The sequence below is a fragment of the Thermobia domestica genome, chromosome 18 (assembly GCF_964235325.1).
Source record: "Thermobia domestica chromosome 18, izTheDome1.hap1.1, whole genome shotgun sequence".
In the NCBI taxonomy this organism is placed as follows: domain Eukaryota; kingdom Metazoa; phylum Arthropoda; class Insecta; order Zygentoma; family Lepismatidae; genus Thermobia; species Thermobia domestica.
The window spans coordinates 83,270,655-83,291,916 of record NC_137471.1 but is presented as its reverse complement, the minus strand read 5'-3'; the positions used below and the strand labels follow the sequence as shown (position 1 = coordinate 83,291,916).

The 21,262-nt window shown below is 37.7% G+C and overlaps 1 protein-coding gene across 2 annotated transcripts in view; it reads right to left on the bottom strand.

The window, feature by feature from the left end:
• Nucleotides 1-10,261, bottom strand: part of Setx (probable helicase senataxin) — a 216,238-nt gene extending 205,977 nt beyond the window's left edge. For both annotated transcript variants that reach the window (XM_081745377.1, XM_081745378.1), the window contains exon 1: nucleotides 9,931-10,261. The gene's annotated coding sequence lies outside the window, so the exon portion shown is untranslated. The remainder of the gene's footprint in view (nucleotides 1-9,930) is intronic.
• Nucleotides 10,262-21,262: the final 11,001 nt, after the last annotated feature.

The window sequence follows — 21,262 nt, the reverse complement described above, 5'->3', positions numbered from 1 at the left end:
GACAAGCAATATTATCTAATTTTGGAAGCAGTTTCTGAACGATTTCCTGAGGTATACCAGGTATAGTCAACGTTTGGTTTTTAAAATCAAGCATGACACGTAATTGAGATAATAAATCTAAACCCATAATTAATTTCTCGTTAAGTTCCTTTATTACCAAAATAGGGATTGATATTTCAAAATCTTGAATAGTTATTGTCACACGAGTAATTCCAGCTACTCTCTTTTTATGTTTACCGGTAAAATCAACTATAACAAGGTTCTCAGCCTTTTGTAGCTTAGGATTCGAATAATTACTAGTAATTGCTTTCCACAACGAATACGATAATAGAGAGGCATTTGCTCCTGTATCAAGTAAAGCTTCAGTACTTAACCCATTGACTTTAATAGGTATTTTAGCTGTACTATATGATTTTAAAAATACAAAATTTTTTTCAATATCAAAACCATCATTGACAGTATCATCTTCGAACCAACAACGATTTACTACAGGTATAAATTGGTACTGACATCTATTAATTGCTATTTCCGAATAATTATTCACAGAGACGTCATGTGAAAGATCATTTTCATCATTAACATGAACATGTAAATTGGAAGATAAATGTTCATAAGAATTATCGCTTAAACTTGTAGATAAATGTTCATGAGAATCTACAGCTGATATGGGTTTAACCCCTACCACATCAGCCGCAATTAGTTTAAATTCATACTCGTGTATGGTTCCAATAAAGTACATTGTACAGCACAATCATGATTATGTCCCGTATTACTGTTCTGTACAGGAATTACTTCGATACCTGGATCTTGATACGAAGTGCCATCTCTTGCTCTCCAATTACGTCTATCCACGTAGTTTGTTGTATTCCTGGAATTTCGCCATACATTCCGTCTATTTTTAAACCTATTTTGATTATATGATCTAACATAAGGATTGCTACGATTAATTAGGTTAGGCGTATTCCCTACGTAACTTTGCCTATTTTGCTCGTTTTGATTGCTAAAATTTACTCGGCTTAGGTTATGTTCCGAATCGTTCACACTACGGATATTTAGATTCCGAACAGGTACAAAATGATCTGAATTATTCTTATTTTTACCTACTCCTGCTTGTTGATTCATAGCATGGTGTTGAGTTTCATAGCATTGGACAAGCATTAATAAATGATTGAAACTCATACACTGTGTAGAAAACAAGATCTGTTGTAACTTAAATGGGAGCAAATTTCGAATCGATGCTATTATTCTAGATTCCGATTGCAATGGATTAACGACTTTTAATTCGTTGTATGTATTTACAACAAATTCAACAACAGATTTGTGCAAACGAGGGTTGAAATGTTGATTTCTAATGGTGGCATCTCGATTTGCAAGCAAAAAGTCATTTTCATAATTCGCAATCAGCGCTGCTTTGAATTCCTCATAAGTATTGATGTGATCACGTACGGCTTTAAACCATAAAGAACATGGTGGGAGCAATACATGAGGGATTAATTTCATATATTGTGATCTATCTATACACATTATATTGCATTCGTCCTGAAATTTTTCCAGGAAAGAAGTAGCGTTTTCATTACATTTACCACTGAATTTACTCATAGCCCGTATTTCACTCATCTTAACACTTAATTTTACCTTCCTTTTATCATTCCGTGTACTTATTGGGTAACAATTCCTATCCATGACGTGATGTGTCGTTGCACCATCCCTTTTACGCCCATCTGTACTCTTCGGATGAATTTCTTCCAAAATAATATCCTCATCAGACACAAGTGAAGGCGAAGTCATCTCTGGTGAGTGGGAAAACTCCAAGCGCTCACTACGCATATTATTGTGGTATGTGTTGTCCTTAACCTGTAGCGTCCTAATTTCTTCCTGTAGAGTAGCTATCAATTGCGTATTTGCACGTATGTTGTTAGAATTATTGATGACCTGAATCTTTTGCTGTTGAACAGAAGATTCTATTACTTCTAAATCCTTTTTTACATCACTGATTTCTTGAATTTGGTGGTTGTGCTTATCCTGACAATCCTCGGATATTCTTTTTAACTTTTCCTCGAACTGCGAGGTGATGTCATTCATCGCCTGGACAATTGACTGTTTCGTTTCATCTGACTTCTGTTCCATTCGTCTACTTAATTCCTCATATTGCTTGTTAGATTCTTCGGACTTATGCTCTATCGTCTGCTTTAACTCCTCGTATTGCTTGTTAGATTCTTCGGACTTATGCTCTATCTTCTGCTTTAACTCCTCGTATTGCTTGTTAGATTCTTCGGACTTCTGTTCTATCTTCTGCTTCAATTCGACCAAATTTTGTTTCATGGCTTCAAAATCGTCCTTTCGACATTGTTCTTGCCGCTGTAAGGCTAGCAAGATTCGTTCTTCGAATGTCATTCCGGGTGCTACACTATGTTCGCCGTTATCACCATCATTGGATTCATTTCCTATTGCCTCACCGTTCATTTTTCTTATAATTATTTTACCACTTCTCAGTTTTGTGAAATTTGTATTCATTAACTTTATTACAAAAGTAAATTCACCCTTACTTTGCTTCGGGATATGAATTTACAGCAAGTCCCGGGTGAGGTAAACCAAAATTTTTAGCTAATCCCGGTGTGAAGGCACCAAAATTTTTATAACGACTCACCAAGGGTAGTCGTCAACCTGGTTCGATCGATGATATATAAATTTTGAGTGGTAGTAATCATTTGCATGTAAAATTATCTTTAATAATTTTATATACTATTATTCTCACCTTTTCGATCAGAATTATAAAGTCGATGAACGGTACTAAATGGTTTATTAGTTGATACACTTTTTAATATATTTTCATTCAAACTGTCATACACACATACAAGATGATTAGGTATCCATAAACAATTACATAGCAACCAACTACAAAACACTATCCCATAATATATTTTTTTTTACATATATTAAAAGCATTCTTCTTTTGTTATCATTAAATTAACATTCTATTAAGTATATTGCTTATGTATGAGCACTTTCTGCCCAAGGTGCAGGTAATTATTAATCTATCCAAAGTATTTCGTTATAAGAGACAGACACCCTGACTTAACGTCTAGGGAGCTAATGTTCTTCTCGGACAGTTTGGCTGGCCAATTATTCATACAAGCTAGCAAATTTCTCAGACAAATAAGTTCTGGTTCATTTGTGTAGTGAGAAATTCAGTGTTAAAATGCAAGGTGAACCCGACTCAGGTCATATTGCACATAGTGACCAGCGTTTCTATATCAAAATCGAAACTCTAGGTGAAAAGAATCCAACTGAAATCTACAATGCTTTGCGAGAGATTTGTGGAAATAGTGTAATGGATTGTAGCACTGTATCATGGTGGTCAGCTCGTTTCCGTTAAGGTCGTGTAAGCGCAGTGGACAACCCAACAAGTGGAAGACCATCAACTGCAAGAGACTACACCTCTGAGAATATTGAGAATTACGTTTTACGAGAGGATCGACGAAAAACATGTGAGGAAATTGCATATGAGGCCAGTATGACTGTCACTTCAGTTTACAGAATCATTACTGAAAAGTTAAAAGACGAGAAAAATCGCTGCCAGATGGGTTTCTCATGATCTGTGTGAAGAACAGAAAGCAAGTCGCAAAAGAATCGAAGAAGAATTGCTCCAAAATTACCGAACAGAAGCAGATCAGTTTTTACGAAGGATTTTTCGCAATTGATGAAACCTGGATACGATATTTTGAACCAGAACTGAAGTCTCAGTCGTCACAATGGGAAAGTTCCGACTCTCCACGTCTGAAAAAATTCCGCCACCAACAATCAAAGGTTAAACACATGATGATCTTCGTGTATGAAATTAATGGAGTGATAGCTACAAACAGTACCACAGGGAACGTCTGACAGGCGCATACTAGAAGCTGTTCCTGCAAAATGTCTTGCGTCCCGAAAATGCGTCAAAGAAGGCCTGACATGCTTGCAGTTCGTGTCCTCATCTTGCACAATAATGCAAGACAGCATACTGCTCTACAAGTGAGGAAACACTCGACAAGTATGAATGGGAAATACTTTCCTATCCATCATATAGTCCTGATTTGAGCTCACCAGACTTTGATTTGTTTCCTAAATTAAGGGAACCACTCCGTGGAAAACGTTTCGATACAATTGACAAAGCTTCCAGTGAGGTGACCCGAGTGATCAGACAACTCAACAATGAAGGTGCCCTATCCGGAATACAGAAATTACCAGTGTTGGGAAGCTGTCATTAGCAAGAATGGAGACTATATAGAAGGTCTGTAAAGGTATTTTGTATAGTAAATTACATCTTCCATAATATCTTTCACTGCGCAGAACTTTTGAAATTACCCTAGTATTATTTCAAAATTTATTATTATTATTTTATCTCTTACATGAGGAAATTTTGCGTCCCGCAAGTTTGGAAACAGTCGGACACAGTTTTGCCGATCAATACTTGTCTTCCTGAAACGACCAACTGGTCGTCTTTCTCTAAAATCTCAAGAGAAGTATTTTAAGTAATAAAAACTTAACTTCATCATTTGCTAAATGATTACTAAGGCTTAATTTTATATTTTATGTATAGGAAATGTAAAATATATATAACAATAGATGTTCGAAACAGGTTTTAGCTAACTAATACTATCTAAAAGTCTAGCTTAATGGACTGTACCAAAGCATAACCAAAGATGATGGAGTTTTACGAGACGTCATCTACAAAACTGTAATTTTGTGGTTAAAACTAGGGAGTCCACATGGAAAAGGGATGTGTAAGATAAAAATTCCGCCGATGCAACACCTCCAACCAAAGTAGAAGTGACGCCGTATATGAATTGGACATTGCTAGTCAGTATGAAGTTATGACAGGCGTTAATATGCATCCAAGAAGCGGTTACAAGTTCAATGGGTTCTCCCTCTAATTCTATGTGCAGCTAATAAAAATACGTTGTAAAATAAATGTGTTCGGCCGTAGGATACAAAATTAAAATTCGCGGTTTTGTGCTCGCACCATCTTCGAAGAAACACTAACACTTACTGGAATGTAATTTAGTTCAGGATTACGTTGTTTCGATAAAATTAAAAGATTCAATATAGAATCTTCTTATATACTACTGCACTAACGTAGTATACCGCAGCTCCACATGACTGATAGTTTATCACTACAATATGTATGAGGCTTTCAGTACAACTTTGATTCAGGGACGAAGGGCAATCCAAATTATATTCAAGACAATATGCCTTTTCCCTTTATAAGGCTCAGGTTGCGGATCTCGATTGCGACCACAACAACATTATTCATCACGCATTTCCAGTTAGATGGGGCTGAGTCCTTCAGCTGTACTTGGCTGCAGTTACTTCAGCCAGTCTCACACGGATCTGAACTAAGGCTCAACCCAGGTTACAACTTAACAATGTTGCTTAACTCAAAGTTCCATGCAATTTCTTTTATCCTGGGATGATGTAGGGGTCTCAGACGATCCTTAAAACTAGGTAGGCTTTACCAGCAGAGCCTTTCGTGATCGCTGTATTAAATAGACGAAAAACACTTAAAGAATGTGTTACGCACACAGCAATCAACTATCGTAATTGTAAATATTGTGTTTTCTATTTCACAATATTTGTTCATCCGAAGAGGATGGAATAGCCGTAGCAGCAATATCTTCTCTGTTGTCGACACAAAATATGCCCTCCCCTCCCTCCAAACAACGACAGAGAGAGAGAGAGAGAGAGAGAGTAAAGAATAGCTGCTGGATCAAGGAGTGAATTCTTCGCCGCAATAATGCACAGGAAAGGACCGTATTTTCAGTGGTGAATAATGAACTACTTGCAGAAGATTCTCGTTCCTATATCAAAAACCTACAGAATGGACTATTCAGAATTCCATATGCTATTGAAATTAGTAACTCCGAAAATTCGGCAGCAAGATACGAACATGAGGGAGTCTGTATCAGCTGAAACGGGTCTGTAGATCATCGTATCCACCAGATTGTAGAACTGAAAATCAAATGACTTGTCCAAATATGTAAATGAGGGCAGTTATCAAGCGCGGAAATCTAAAATAAAGAAGAAAGAGCAATTTTCTAGTATAGGTACTGAGTGGATCCGCTCAGCTCAGTACCCACATAGCCCATAAAGTAAACTTATACCGCGCCGGGAGCTCCTCTCATGCACTACACCGGACTTGTATTGTGCCAGCACTGTACAAAACTGTTCCCTAAAATTGCATGAAGACCACACAACATTGATGACAATTAACTCTCATTGTTTCTGTTTCTGGTTTACTTTTGGCGCACCACATTTGAATTTTATGTTTATAAGTGCTAGGATTACTAGTCTAAAATTATTACAAGTGCTTTACGATGGATAAAATAAGTGAGTTCATATGAAAGATGACTATATAGAAACTATTTTCCACCGGCGGTGAATTTCTGCACAAGTGTACAGAAGTAGTATTTTGTTTACAAGTACGAACGCTACTATTATGAAACTATGACAAATGCTATTAAAACTCGTATCATTACCAAAATCCATTCGTTTTCACTACCCTCGCTTATGCGGATACCCACCTTCGCTGACGCACCCCCTCGCTAACATGCGGGCCCTCCAGCTTGTTAGATAGCATTCGTGCTTTCTAGTAGGGACCTAGCGCAGGTTGTTTTGTGTGTTTTTGGCTGTAGTTTTAATGCATGCATCCGGACGCTGTATTTATACGCAAATAGTAAAAGAATTATAAGTTTTCAACTACTGCTTATGATACCCCCTTGAATTTCAACTATGCCATGTGGATATTTTCATATCCCAGCACAAATCATTTAGAAAGTAATAAGAAGGAAATTAGTGAAGGAATTCTAATTTTTGAACAATTATTTCGAGTGATGCGCGCTTTTTTTTAACGTTACACCTTTTGGTATACAAATTGACAATATACTTAAATCACCTAAATTTATTGTTTTAAAAGAAGTAATTACATTTGTTCACATCTGTAGCGTTCGGGCGGACACTACTTACTTCACTGCATACCTTCTCTAAGGTCTTTATTCTTGCAGTTTTATAAAATAATACAAATCGTGCCTCACGTCATACAAAAAATCATATTTTTCATATGACTCTATTAATATAAATAATGCTTCTCTTGTCCAGGCAGCATTGTTTTCAAATTATAGCGAGAAAAAGTTGAATGTCGTCAGGCGCTACTCCTTTCTGATTGGTAGTTGTATGGAAGTCCAGAAGAAAATAGAAACTGCTCCTATTTCTTCCAAGTCAGGATCGAAATAAAGACAGCAGAAAATTTCAACCTGAACTAAGGGCAAGTTACCTCTCACACGATCGTTAAGTAAGGTCGTGAGTTTTAGATCGTGAATCGCAGCCATACTTTAGTCCCGTCTGAGACAGGCTTTCTAATGCTCAATCTTTGTAGGCAAGGTTCTAGGTTACTGGTTCTAGATTGATGCGGGTCAGTGATATAGATGATCCAGAAGAGCCGAAAAACTGTATTATTAGATGACCAGAAGAGAATAATACATTTTTTCGGATCTTCCGGGTCACCTATACCACTGACCCGCATCTCCCTACCCATCTCGACAACAACACATTTTTCTATAGAAGTATAGCAGGACAACCTTCGACTATTTAAAAAAAAAACCTAAAGTACTATTATTTTACATAAAGTTAAATAGTTCTTCAAAGCATGGGAGGGCAAGCCCACCTAACCCCCAACAACAATAAACATTTATACACACATATGGCGCAAAACCCTCTAACCCAAAAAACTAACATAAAACCGTAGGAGTGTTAATAGTGTGACTGACTAGTGTTGTTCCATAAACAGAAATGTTGGAATAACAACAACATGAAGTTATGACTTGTCAAAACAATTAATATAATTAATAATAAACAGTGTTCACAGCATCTAAAGAAACAACATCATCGCAAGCATAAAGAAAAAGGAGCATTATCAGGTAAGCAAATACTTCTATTTATGAAAAATATACGGGGACCAGTAATCTAGAACCTTCCCATTTTTGTATTACTCATGGTCAACTCAATAAACCTTATTTTGCAGATAAGCAAGGATAAGCTCAGACTGCACAGCTACTAACATCAGCGTATATGTAGCTTCTCGGTAACACTAAGAAGTGAATAATATAAATGATATGACAATGGATAACAAATAAAACCCTTCACTAAACACACAGTCCAATGTACTATTCAACCCGCTTTAATCGACCACAAAAACGATATAAATGGCTAAAACATATCATATTGTTAGGTTCAGTTTTTGCTGATTTTTCAGCATTTTTAATCAAATATCAATACCGATTTCATAGGGGGAGAAGTTGACAAAATCGATTTTTGACCAATTTTTTCCAGTTTCCGCCGCTGACGTGTCTGCTTCCTACGGACGCACCTCCTCGTTGCCGCTTGGGCCAACTTCTGCGCTACTGCCCTGACTCGGTTAGATAGCATTAGTCCTTTTGGCTGATATTTAGTATCTCCCCCAATCTTGCACATATAAGATTTACAGTGTGTTACTTACTTTACAAAATATAGCGGAACTAGTTACAGCAAGCGAAGGGAGTTACAAGCCCCCACGGCCTTCTACTTCTACCTTAATCACAATATAGACAAAAACAAGGTACTCGGGTCTGGAACCATGAAATGTCATCCGTGCTTTTTAGAGACCACCTAGCACAAGTTGGTTTGTTTTATGCCATACGTCCATACTGTATTTCGAATAACAATCAATATAAAGTAAGAATCACAACCTAGTCCTAAAAACTTAAGTTTTGAGGGGAGAAACTACAAAACGCTCATTTTTTTAACGATTTCCGTGAGATCCGGCGATACAGCAGTAATGCCTACTACATGGACAGAAAGCCAAAATTAACGGTTTTTCAATGGCATAGAACACCTGGGTTGAGTTTGACGTCCCTTTTAGCAGTGATGTTACATGAGACAGGACTTACTGATTAACGTGGAATCCGAACCACGAACTCCTGCCGGGAAACGAACGCGAGCTTCCCACGCCAAAGGCGCGTACGCTAACCACTTAGCCACGAAGAAGCTCCGTGGAAGACCTGGGTTCGATTCCTGGTGCCCATGTGGTTTGGATGCTATGTTAAGCTGTAGGTCCACGTCTCGAATAACACTGCTACTGAGAGGAACGTTAAATTTTATTACAACGAACCGGTTCAATGGAAATGTACAAGACAAATAATATTAAAAGAATTCTGGGAGTATGTTTAGTACAAGGGGTCCAGAAGCTCGTAAAGAACACAAAATTTACAGGAGAAATGAATGATGCAAGTACTTAGACGTAACATAACGTAACCAAATCTAACCTAACCTAACATAAACTAACGTAAGCTAACCTGAACTAACCTAAACTAACGCAATATTAGTAGAAATAAGCGAAATTCTATAATTTTTTGGAAAATTATGCGGGATCCCTACACTAATATAACATAACCTAACGTAACCTAACCTAACTTAAACTAACCAACCCTACCGTAAACTAACCGAATGTGACAATGAATTACCAAAATTGTATCATTTTTTAGAGAAAAAAGCTGGACCCCTTCTGCTAAACATAGGCCGAATTCTGGTTTGCATTCATGCCTTGGTGAGCTATCTAGATCCAATCATCGGTGGGAGTATATTAGTTCCATACCGACGTCGAACAATCTCGAACTGTCATACAACGTGAGTGTTTGAGAATCAACTTTCAAGCAACCAATAATGAGGATAAAAATAGATCTGCACACTTTCACTTTCAATGGACTTGATGTCACTATGATTAACCTATAGTAAACAGCATATTATACAGCTATATAATACGAGTACAAAGTAGTTATAACTTCAAAGCATTTAAATTAGGTAACTACAAACATAGAGTACGTTACAAATGAAACGAAATCAAAATTACGAGTAATTTACCTTAAGGTATCTGAAGTTCACTAATTCTTTAATATTCTTCCAAACATTGTGCGAATTCAAAAGTTTGTTTTGTATACTGCTTAATTTAAATAACTGTCATATTGCGATAATGTTAGTACATATTCTATATTACAAAACAATCGTGAATCAAACACATTTCGGAACTATATGAATCATTTCTAACTTCAATATTAAATTATTTACAAAAATTCGTTATACTATCTGTCCTTTTACACCTAACGTATAGCGACTACATGCACAGAATACTACAAAAGAAACATGTGTGACATCACGTGAAGAAAACTTCTGTTTGCCGCGTCCGCCATAATGGATATTATTATCCTATCACAAAGACAAGATTCCTCATGCTAGTTATAAACAAAAAGAGAGAGATTTAAAAAAAAAATCTAAATTGGAAGTTAGATTAGGGTTTTTAGTGAAAATCCCAATATCAGTTAAAAACCCGAAATAAAATGTTTCTATTCTTTCACTTTTATGCTACATCCGCCCTTTATAGGTGAAATGTTAGTGAAGATTAAGAATAAGGGAACTTTAAAATTAAAATTTACAGGTAAGATACACTAGTAGAGAAAGGAAGAGTAATATTTAAGAAACTTATTTTGCTTGTGAAAAATATGCCAATCATATTAAAACATAGAAACAGAGCTAAAATGTTATTCATTTAATGTTAGCTGACATCCTATATTTTAGGCCCTAAAAATGGTCCGAATATGGACGCTGATCATGGGGGCCCGGGCATCCATGAAGTTTGTTTGAACCGACGTATTTTTATTTCAATAATCATTGATGTCGTGTTCACTAGCGTGCGCAGGACATTGGGAATGTGGGTACCAGATCTAAAGTACCACCATATTGAATGTAGTCCCACCCTTTCCCCTAGGAAAAGATAGTGTCATTGTACCCGACGCTATGTCGGCGACGCACGGCACACATGCAGACGGGAAATAATTTACACGTAATCTCTTCTCAGTTTGTAATAATTCTACATAAAAAAGTTTGTCTAATGGGGGTGCCAAGGTACCCATGGCACCCACGTTGCGCACGCCTGTGGTCGTGTTAGGTTATATCAGGAAGGCATGAATTAGCCCCTCCAGAATTATGCACAAATCGGCGTCAATGGGTTTAGGCGGGTATTTTACCTCGGAAAATAAGATGTTCTCTGTTGGGTACAGACAGTGGCGTAACTAACGGGCCTGCAGGGACCATATCCTTAAGGGTTCATCTCAATTTCAAAGATTAACTTAATGATGCTACGATGTTAGAATCAATTTTACAGATTTCATATTATTTAACACTTTCCCCTCAAAATTGTTCAATATTGTAGTCTTTTACGTTAGTACCTAAAATGCCGGTTAACTTAGCGCGAACACTCTGTACAGAGACTGGAATAATAAACAAATGTTTTGAGAATGTTCAAAAATTTTCAGCTGAGAGTCAACCGAACTTTCTTGCGTAGCTCATTATACATCATTTATATAGCATTTCCCTTCAATTGTTGTGTCAAACTTTTCATGATGGGAATTTTGTCAAATAAGTTGGTTAAATATTTTTAACGCACTATACACGATCAAATATAAAAATGAATTTCCTTGCTCATTTGTACATATATTCATTCAATTGTCAGGGTGTTCTGACGTACGGTATTTCTGTAGTTTTATGATTACACATGATAGTGTCCCCATGTGCAAGAAAAAATGAAATGAAATTTTTGAGTTTTACGTCCCACGGTTATGCCGGTTAGGCTAAAGGAGACGGGGATAATGAGAGATGAATGAAATGGTGGAATGAAGAAAGTGGGAGGAAACGGGAGAACCCCGAGAAAACCCACGCACACGGTGTTTGTCCACCACAAAGTTCACTTGGTGGGAGCAGGGTTTGAACCCCCATGTGCAAGAAGTAGTCGGATCGACCGCGAACCGCGGCGGCCTGCCGTAGAAAATTTGGTGCGCCGATGATGTCTAACGCGGCGGTATCGTTACGAAATTACATGAATGCCGCAATTCTTCCGCCATGGCGGTAATAAGGGGGCATCCGCCGTTTTTCCTCGTCTGAACCGCTAGTGCTGCCCTTAAACAGGCACGTGGTGTTTATGTAACCGTCAGTACCGGCTTGAAACCACCAATACCGCCATTAAACCGCCACATGGGCTCTTCGCTGCCGCCATTAATCCTCTACTCTCAATTTTGCCAACAACGTATTGCATTGGTATTTATACCCTGAATACACTGAAAGTTCTATACCAATACATGGTTAAAACACAAAAGGCCTTATGCAGTCATTTGATGTATGATTAGCTCATACTAAAGGCTTGACTAGTGCAGGAAACATAAGTTAGTCGAACTCTGTAGTATGGCACCAATCACGCTTCAGAACGACTCTGCATAAGGCCAAAAATAACTACCACTTTAGCGTGTTACTTACATGTTAATTTAACACCATTATTTTTGCCGTTTACCCGGTGAAAGTTTTCTTCGAGGAAGTGATGCATAAACATTTTGGATGTCATGATATTGCACTGGGCAATGGCGGCATTAGCGGGTAGACCGGGTAGGCAGGGTCTATCCCCAAATTTAGAAAAATATATATAAATGTTAAAAGATACAATAAAGAGTAAATATATTTTCCACTATTTATATTAATGATAGATAATTATTTAACAAATAGCATCAACCACTACTGTAAACGTAATTCCTACCATCATTAATCAATCAAATGTGTATATGTATCCATAAGCGAGGAAGCGGTCCTAACCAAGATGATAATCCTAAGGCCGCCCCCTGGTAATGGGTCTAAGGGATTTGTCTTTATTCATTAATTAAATAATTCAAACATACAATCAACAGTATGAAATATAAATCTAAGGAACTGTAAAAAACAATAAAGCATGTCTCAGACGGGACTGAAATAAGGCCGCGACTCACGACCTTACTTAACGATCGTGTGAGGGCAGTGGCGTAGCACACATTTGCGCCCCCCCTCGCAAAGTATAGAGAAGGGGCCCTAGTTGTAAAGCCGACAGAAGTAAGGTTGAAGTTCTACTTCTTTAAACCTTTATTCATCGCAAGACTTCGGGGCCCTTTCCGCACAGCGGGGGTTGTGGGGGCAGATGCTACGCCACTGTATGAGAGGTAACTTGCCCTTAGGTCAGGTTGAAATTTTCTGCTGTCTTTATTTGGATCCTGACTTGGAAGAAATAGAAGCAGTTTCTATTTTCTTCTGGATTTCCATACAACTACCAATCAGAAGAGAGTAGCGCCTGACGACATTCAACTTTATTTCTCGCTGTAATTTCAAAACAATGCTGCCTGGACAAGAGAAATATTAATAATATTAATAGAATCATATCAAAAATATGAATTTTTAGATAATGTGAAGCATGATTTATATATATTTAAACTGCAAGAATAAAGACCATAGAGAAGGTATGCAGTGAAGTAAGTAGTGTCTGCCCGAAGAGAACAGCTGTGAACAAATGTAATTAAATATTTTAAAAGAATAAAAATAGCTTATTTAAGTATGTTGTGCAACTTGTATACCAAAAAATGTAACATGTTTTAAAAAAGCGCGCAGGTTTACTTTTTGTGCACCAATCGAATTGTCCAAAAATTCGAATTCCTTTACTAATTTCCTCCTTTTTGCTTTCTAAATGATTTGTGCTGGGCAACATGAAAATATCCACATGGCATAGTTAAAATTCAAGCGGGTATCATAAGCAACAGATGAAAAATTATAATTCTTTTACTATTCGCCTATAAATACAGCATCCGGATGCATGCATATAAACTACAGCCCAAAAAACACAAAACGACCTGCGCTAGGTCGCCACTAAAAATCACGAATGCTATCTAACCGAAGCTAGGCGGCCCGAGTGTTAGCGAGGGGGTGCGTCAGTGAAGGTGGGTATCCGCATAAGCGAGGGTAGTGGAAACGAATGGGTTTTGGCAGTGATCCGAGTTTCAATCAGAGATGTGCGTCTACGCGTAAAAAAATAGTTTACGTTTACGTGTCAACTATGCGTAGACAATGTAAACAACATAAACTGTGTAGAATATGTCAACAACACGTAATTTAATATGGCGTCGTGGACAATAAAGGAGCTTGCTTTTGACGTTACCTTGCGAAATTGCGTACAAAATAAAATGCCTAGACCAGCGAATAGTAACTTTCGAGTACTTAGTTTCGTCTTGATGAAGGAAAATGAAAAATATTATGCATTTTTTAAACTATGGAAGAAAACATGGCAAATACAGCAGATTCAAGACTGAAAGCCCACAGGTGAGAATTAGTTTTGTAAATTTCATTATAAAAGCAGTGCTCGAAGTGGAAAATCTAAGGAAGTGGTATGTGCAAAGCAGAGTAAACATACAGATTAGATAATTCCCTTTACTTTTTATATGCCAGTCGTTTCCCTAATCTTTCGCTGCACTGAAGCAAAACAACTGAATGAGGAAATATGAACAAACGAGCAACGGAATTCTTTCTTACATTGGATAGTGGTTATCCTCATAGTCTACACGGGAAAACGTGTAATGTAGATTACATATAGATTACAGTAGACAATCGCGTAGACGTAAAATTATAGTTTACGGCACATCACTGGTTTCAATAGCAGTTGTCATGGTTTCATACTAGTAGCGTTTCACTTGTAAACAAAATACAACTTCTGTATACTTGTGCAGAAATTCACCGCCGGTGGAAAATAGTTTTCATACAGACATCTTTCATATGAACTCACTTATTTTATCCGTCGTAAAGCATTTGTAATTATTTTATACTAGTAATTCTACACATATAAACATAAAATTCAGATGTGGTAAGCGAAAAGTAAACCAGCATCAGCAACAGAAACAATGAGAGTTAATTGTCATCAATGTTATGTGTCCATCGTGCAGTTTTAGGGAACAGTTCTACAATGCTGGCACAATACAAGTGTAGTGCATGAGAGGAGCTCCCGGCTCGGTATAAGTTTACTTTATGAGTTATGTGGGCATTTTTTGTGGGTAGTGAGCTGAGCGGATACACTCAGTACCTATACTAGAAAATTGCTCTTTCTTTATTTTAGCTTTCCGCGCCTGATAACTGTCCTGATTTACGTATGTGGACAAGTCATTTGATTTTCAGTTCTACAATCTGGTGGATACAAGGATCTACAGACCTTTTTCTTCAGCTGATACAGACTCCCTCTTGTTCGAATCTCGCTGCCGAATTTTCGGAGTTACTAATTTCAATAGCGTTTGGAATTCTGAATAGTCCACTCTGTAGATTTTTTTGTAGGAACGAGAATCTTCTGTATGTAGTTCATTATTCACCATTGAAAATACGGTGCTTTACTGCACATTATTGGGGCGGGGAATTCACTCTCTGACCAGCAGCTCCTCTTTACTCTTTCTCTCTCGTTTTTTGGGGGGAGGGGAGGGCGGATTTTGTCTCAACAACGGAGCAGATATCACTGCTACGGCTATTTCATCTTCGGATGAACTCATATTCTGAAATAGATAAACAATAGTATTTACAATTACGACAGTTAATTGCCCTGTGCGTAACACATTCTTCAAGTGTTTTTGTCTGTTTAACGAACCGACCAAGAGAGGCTCTGCTGGTAAAACCTACCTAGTTTTAAGGATCGTCTGAGAACCCTACATCACCTCAGGATAAAAGAAATTGTATGGAATTGAATTGTGTTAAGCAACACTGTTAGGCTAGTTTTAGACGGAAGCATTTATCGTAGCGTTTCTCGTAGCTAAAATCGTATCATCGATATCCTACCGTGTAAAGTAGCAAATGCTATAGCATTTCCCATGCCATGGCATATCCTATGGCATTTCTTGTCGATAGAACCTGCTCTATTTCGTAGCATTTTCCCCAGCATTTCTGCTCTGATTGCAGCGCCGTGGTGTGTTAAAATGAAGCGAAAGATTTTTTTGTCAAATATCCATGCTCTTTGTTTTGTGTGGGAAATTGAGTTGTAGTAAAGAAAAATGAGTTGAAGTAGGAGTACTATTATTATGTTGATTAAAAAAATATGAGGAACATCCTTGTTTGTACAAAGTTAAAAGCGTGCAGTTTTACTATACTGATCCACACAGAAATTCATTTAAAAAAAATGCTTTCTCGTTTCATTTATTGTACCTTCAGCAATCATTTTTGAGGTGTGCTCTTACGTTCTCCGGTGCAGGTTCACTTTAACAGGTCTTCTTCAAGACAGCTGGCAACGTGTACTTTTACTATACGGATCCATAGTATAAGTAGTAGTAGGAGGAGGAGTAAGTAGTAGTAGTAGTAGTAGTAGTAGTAGTAGAAGTAGAAGTAAGTAGTAGTAGTAGTAGGAGTAACAGGAGTAAGTAGTAGTAAGAGTAGAAGTAGGAGTACTTAGTAACAGTAGGAGTAGGTATAGTAATAGTAAGAGTAGTAGCAGTAGGAGGAGGAGGAGTAGGAATGGGCAATAGTAGTACTTGGAATAGTAGTAGTAGTAGCAGTAGTGGGAACAGGTTAGAAGCTCCGAAGGGGTTGGTTGGGTTCTGTTCTCGATACAAAATGGGATAATTATAGACTTTCCAAAATTTTATGGCAGCTTATTGAAGATTACGTGCATTTCAGGTTCGACTTTAATTTCTATATTTCCACGTAAATACGCATCTCAGATGTAAGTGCACAGCATATTTCCATTACTTATACACTACTCTATTAAAATATTAGAAATTTCTTCTGTAAATTTTAAAATCTATGGATCTGTATAGTATGACTGCACCGTTAAAAGTCCTTTGCATTATAATACGCATATGTCAAAAAGGGCTTTAGAAGAAATAGTGACTGAAATATCTGTTTTTAGTTTTGGAGACATAATTGCGCTCTTCTGCAGTGATTTGTTTGCTACGTCACGACAAAATGCTTATCAAAATGCTACCGTATAAAAGCACAATATACTTTTGATGCTATAGAATATTATACGAGATTTTTGGCAGCACATCTGCTACGAGAAATGCTACGATACATGCTTTCGTCTAAAACTAGCCTTAACTTGCAGCCTGGATTGAGGCTTAGTTCAGATCCGTGTGAGACGGGCTTAACAAAACAATGACAATAATAACGAAAAGTGATGTGTGCAGTAATCGAGTACATAAGTGAAAAGAACAATAATAATATTAATGCATGGAATCTAATTAAAGAGAAAAATCTAAGTAACGAGGGAAAACATAATAAATAAACTGAAAAGGACGATATGACGGAATGATAATAAATTGCACTAGACGCCACATCACTAGATTTGTTAACGGACAGATGAAGTTATCTTCTGTCCCTGGGGCCACTCAGGAACTGATGAACACAGGGGAGGCCCATATTAGTTGGTAGTCGCTGTGGGTATGATGGATAAATATGAGGTACTAAATGACGTGGATGATATATTACAAAGACATCAGGTCCCTGTTGACAGGATCCAACTGGAAGTGATACAGTCATATAGTGTTGCAGCGATGAGTCGAACTATCGTGGTGGTGCATCGTTGTCTCGATCGTAAAGTAGGATGTTCTGTAGCATTTCATGCTGTAACTCGAAACGAGTAGCAATGTAGAGGATTCGAAGTCGTTCCAAGTGTTGGAGTAAAGATGCAAAATCAATAAGATTGTACAGGAGCCTAGTTGGACTTGGTAACCTGATTCGATATGCTAATCGGAAGGCATGTTCTCCTTCATACACAATTTTTGATAATATTTACCAGAAGCAGAGATCCAAGCCGTGTAACTATAAGTTAAGGTCAGTGATGTAATGCTAATTTTTTTAGGTGGGTATACGCTTCATTCCTTGTCACACACACACAGACACACACACACACACACACACACACACACACACATATATATATATATATATATATATATATATATATATATATATATATATATATATATATATATATATATATATATATATATAGATACAGGGTGTTCAATACTATTAGTCTTTGCACTATTAAGACTTAAAGTTCAAAATTCATAAGAAATTTATGGTGAAATATCCTTGCTTATAGGCAACACACAGGGCTCTCTGCGCGTATCGATTACATAACATGTAGAATGTGTATATGAAGTAGCAAGAGAAGTCTGAATGGAAAACTAAGTTTTGGAGAACAGTTACCGAACCACTTAACCTATCAACCAGAGACTAAGAAAAAGATTACCTATAATGTTATAGGTTAATTTAAAACCTTATTTAGCTCTCTGCGTTAAGTACGTCAGGCTGTAGAAAGTGGATGTACTTGTATGACTGATAACTATAAGAATAAAAAAATGACTTGGACCACTGATGTTTCCGCCACCTTGCTCATTCCTTTGGTCCTATCACTGTGACACTTTCAAAGGATGTATTTAATGTACACAGAAATACATATATCTCGTTTGAGTTAAAATATTGAGTATGTGTTATATGAGCTTAATAAACGTTTAAACACAACATTATTCCATGGTACTGATTCGTACCATAAATTCCCAAAGCGTTAAATACTACTAAGCAAATATTTCCGAAGTGAAGGCTGTATCGAAATGATCAAAGATTGCTGTGACATGCTCATACGCTACAATTCTTTTCTAACTTTTGTTTTCTACCCGTTCCTGTTAACAAATTTTCTTCAATTTTCTTTTTTATCTGAAAGAAAATTAAATAACGAAGAAAAATGTTTATTTTTATCCTGTATCTTCTTTTGTTCAGTAGATTGAGGAAAAGCTATTACTAGTATTAGCTGCTGAGTATTTATCGAAATCAATCGCTCCGTTCTTGGATGTCAATTGCTGCTACAAATGAGCAGTACTAATCCGAGGTTCCCTGTTGTATTTGGTGGTATTGGGAACGACAGTGAATTCTTCAAACTAGACCGACGATAGGTCATATGTTTTGTTATATTTGTGGAGGCCAACGATTTCTTGGCGCATACACATTCATTTAACTCCCTCTTAACTCTTAAAGTAAGGACCACATTTTTTCGGAACCTCATTCCGCGATTAGAAAGGAACTTTTTCTATTCCATATTGCTTTGCTCAAATTGTATCCAATCGACAGACATTGAATTGAATTTGGAATTTGTAAGGTAGAGACAACGCATGTGATATCTTGAGAAAAAATCACTGCATGTTCAGAGCGCTGTTTTCAATTATAGAAGAGTTTCTCAGAAAATTTGATTCCCACTCCCCGGAAACGCAAATACTTTAAAAGAATTTAGACATCATTCGCGGTAACAGCCTGACGACCAGCTGTTTAGTGAGATATTTTTGTTTTGAAAAGTACATGAAAAGCAGTTTTGTTTGTTGTTGTGAGTATACTATTGATTGAATGTAGCGTATACCCGGGTACTTCCTAAATTTTAGGTGGCTATACGATAGTTTCCAAACATTAGAGGTGAGTATACGCCGTATACCCGCGTATACCCTCCATTACATCCCTGGAAGGTACTTCTTTTGAAGTCTTTGTAGGTAGAGGGTTTTAAGTCCCAGGTTGTACAAACTAGCAGTTTAAGCAAATTAAGTAGATTTTGAGCGTGGGTGTCAGTCTTCTTAAGATGTGGAATCCGAGATAGTTTACTGTCAAATACGATACAAAGGTAAGTCAGAGTCGAATGAACCGGAACTGGTCTATGTTCAACACGGAGGTGTAGTAAATTCGGGTTTCGGTACACTCTCAAGCGCTGTCCTAGTGGTAAAAATATAAGTGAGTGTGTCTTCGCAGAGTTAATACTCAATCTCCATACGTTACACGAGTCCATAAATCTATCAATAGCAGGTTGAATAAGTCGATGAATTTGCTGAATAGTAGGGGCTGTTGAAAGAAAAGCTGTATCGTCAGCAAACTGATAAATTTCGATGTTGGTTCGTAATCTCAGATCCACAACATATAAAAGATGAGAGGCGACAAAGACAAACCTTGCATAACTCCAGAGTGTAAGAAGATCGGATGAGAAAGAGCGCTGTTTATGGATATGTATTGCAGACGTTCTGTTAAGAAGGAATTGATGAAGCGTATATAGGAAATATATAATGTATATTGATGTAGTCTATAAAAAAGCCTGGGATGCCAAACTTTAGCAAATGCTTTTTCGAGATCAAACGCGACTAAACACGGAGGAAAGCCCTGGTTATATTGGTTATTAGGGATGACCACGAGTCGAGCTAAAACTCAACTTGACTCGAGTTTCGAGTCGAGTCAAACTACTTAGTTTTCTCGAGTTGAGTTCCGAGCGAAGCCACTGTTTTTGAGGTCGAGTTTCGAGTCGAGTCGAGTTTGATAAATGGCTCGCTCGTTCGGCTTGTTTTAAGTCGATTTGAAATCATGGCCTGATTAGACTGGAAAGCGAAAACCATGAGAAATGTACGGAGTAATATGAAATACTTTTAGTGTTACTCACGACAGGGGACACTACTCGCATCTCGTCTCGTCTCTGTAACAAGACGACAATAAATGTTTATAACGAGACAGCCTCGAATATCAGGAATATCAATGTAAGTATATACTATAGTTCTTACTATCAAGACTGAGACCTGCACGGTCGAAGTTTTGAGCCCAAGCAGAGCCCAACCTAGGTAGTGATATCCAACCGGCTTCTTTCGGTTTGACTGAGCGAACAGCTCGAGTAGGCTCGGTTGGGACGACTCATCGGCTCGGCTCAATTGAGCAGATGTCTTGAGCCGGCTCGGTTGGGATGAGCCACCGACTAGGCTCAGGTGAGCTATGGGCTAGAGCCAGCTCTGTTGAAACAAGTCCATCGGCTCGGTTCGACTCGGCTCAACTGAGCCGATGGCTCAAACCGGCTAGGTTTGTTGTGAGCCATCAGCCCGGTTTGGTTCGGCTCGGTTGGGTGAGGTGTTGGTTCGGTTCGGCTCGATAGTAAATGGGCTGTGTGCCGAGCTGCTCAAGCCGTTGACAATACTAAACCCGGGCCAAGCAGTTTCCAGCATGTTTGGCTGGCTTCCTATAACTTTTATCAATTTTTAGCTCAATCAAGCCTGAATACTTTCTCCTCCGGACTCAAACCCAGAACCTCTAGAAAGATGCCCTTGCCTCCTGAAGACTTCTCCACAACCGAGATCGGCAGTCAAGTATTCAGATACAAACCGCCAATCTTTCATAATTATACAAGGTGTTGTTATATTATTATTATTAGTAGTAGTAGTAGTATCATTGATAATTATATTGTCTATGTAGACTACTTGAAGAGAGTACTTGAAACCAGTGTCGGACTGGCCAAGTTAAGGGCCCTTGGCGCGGATCCTTAAAGCCCCCCGTACACATAAATTTAACACGTCAGTTGTAAAACATGATAACTGAC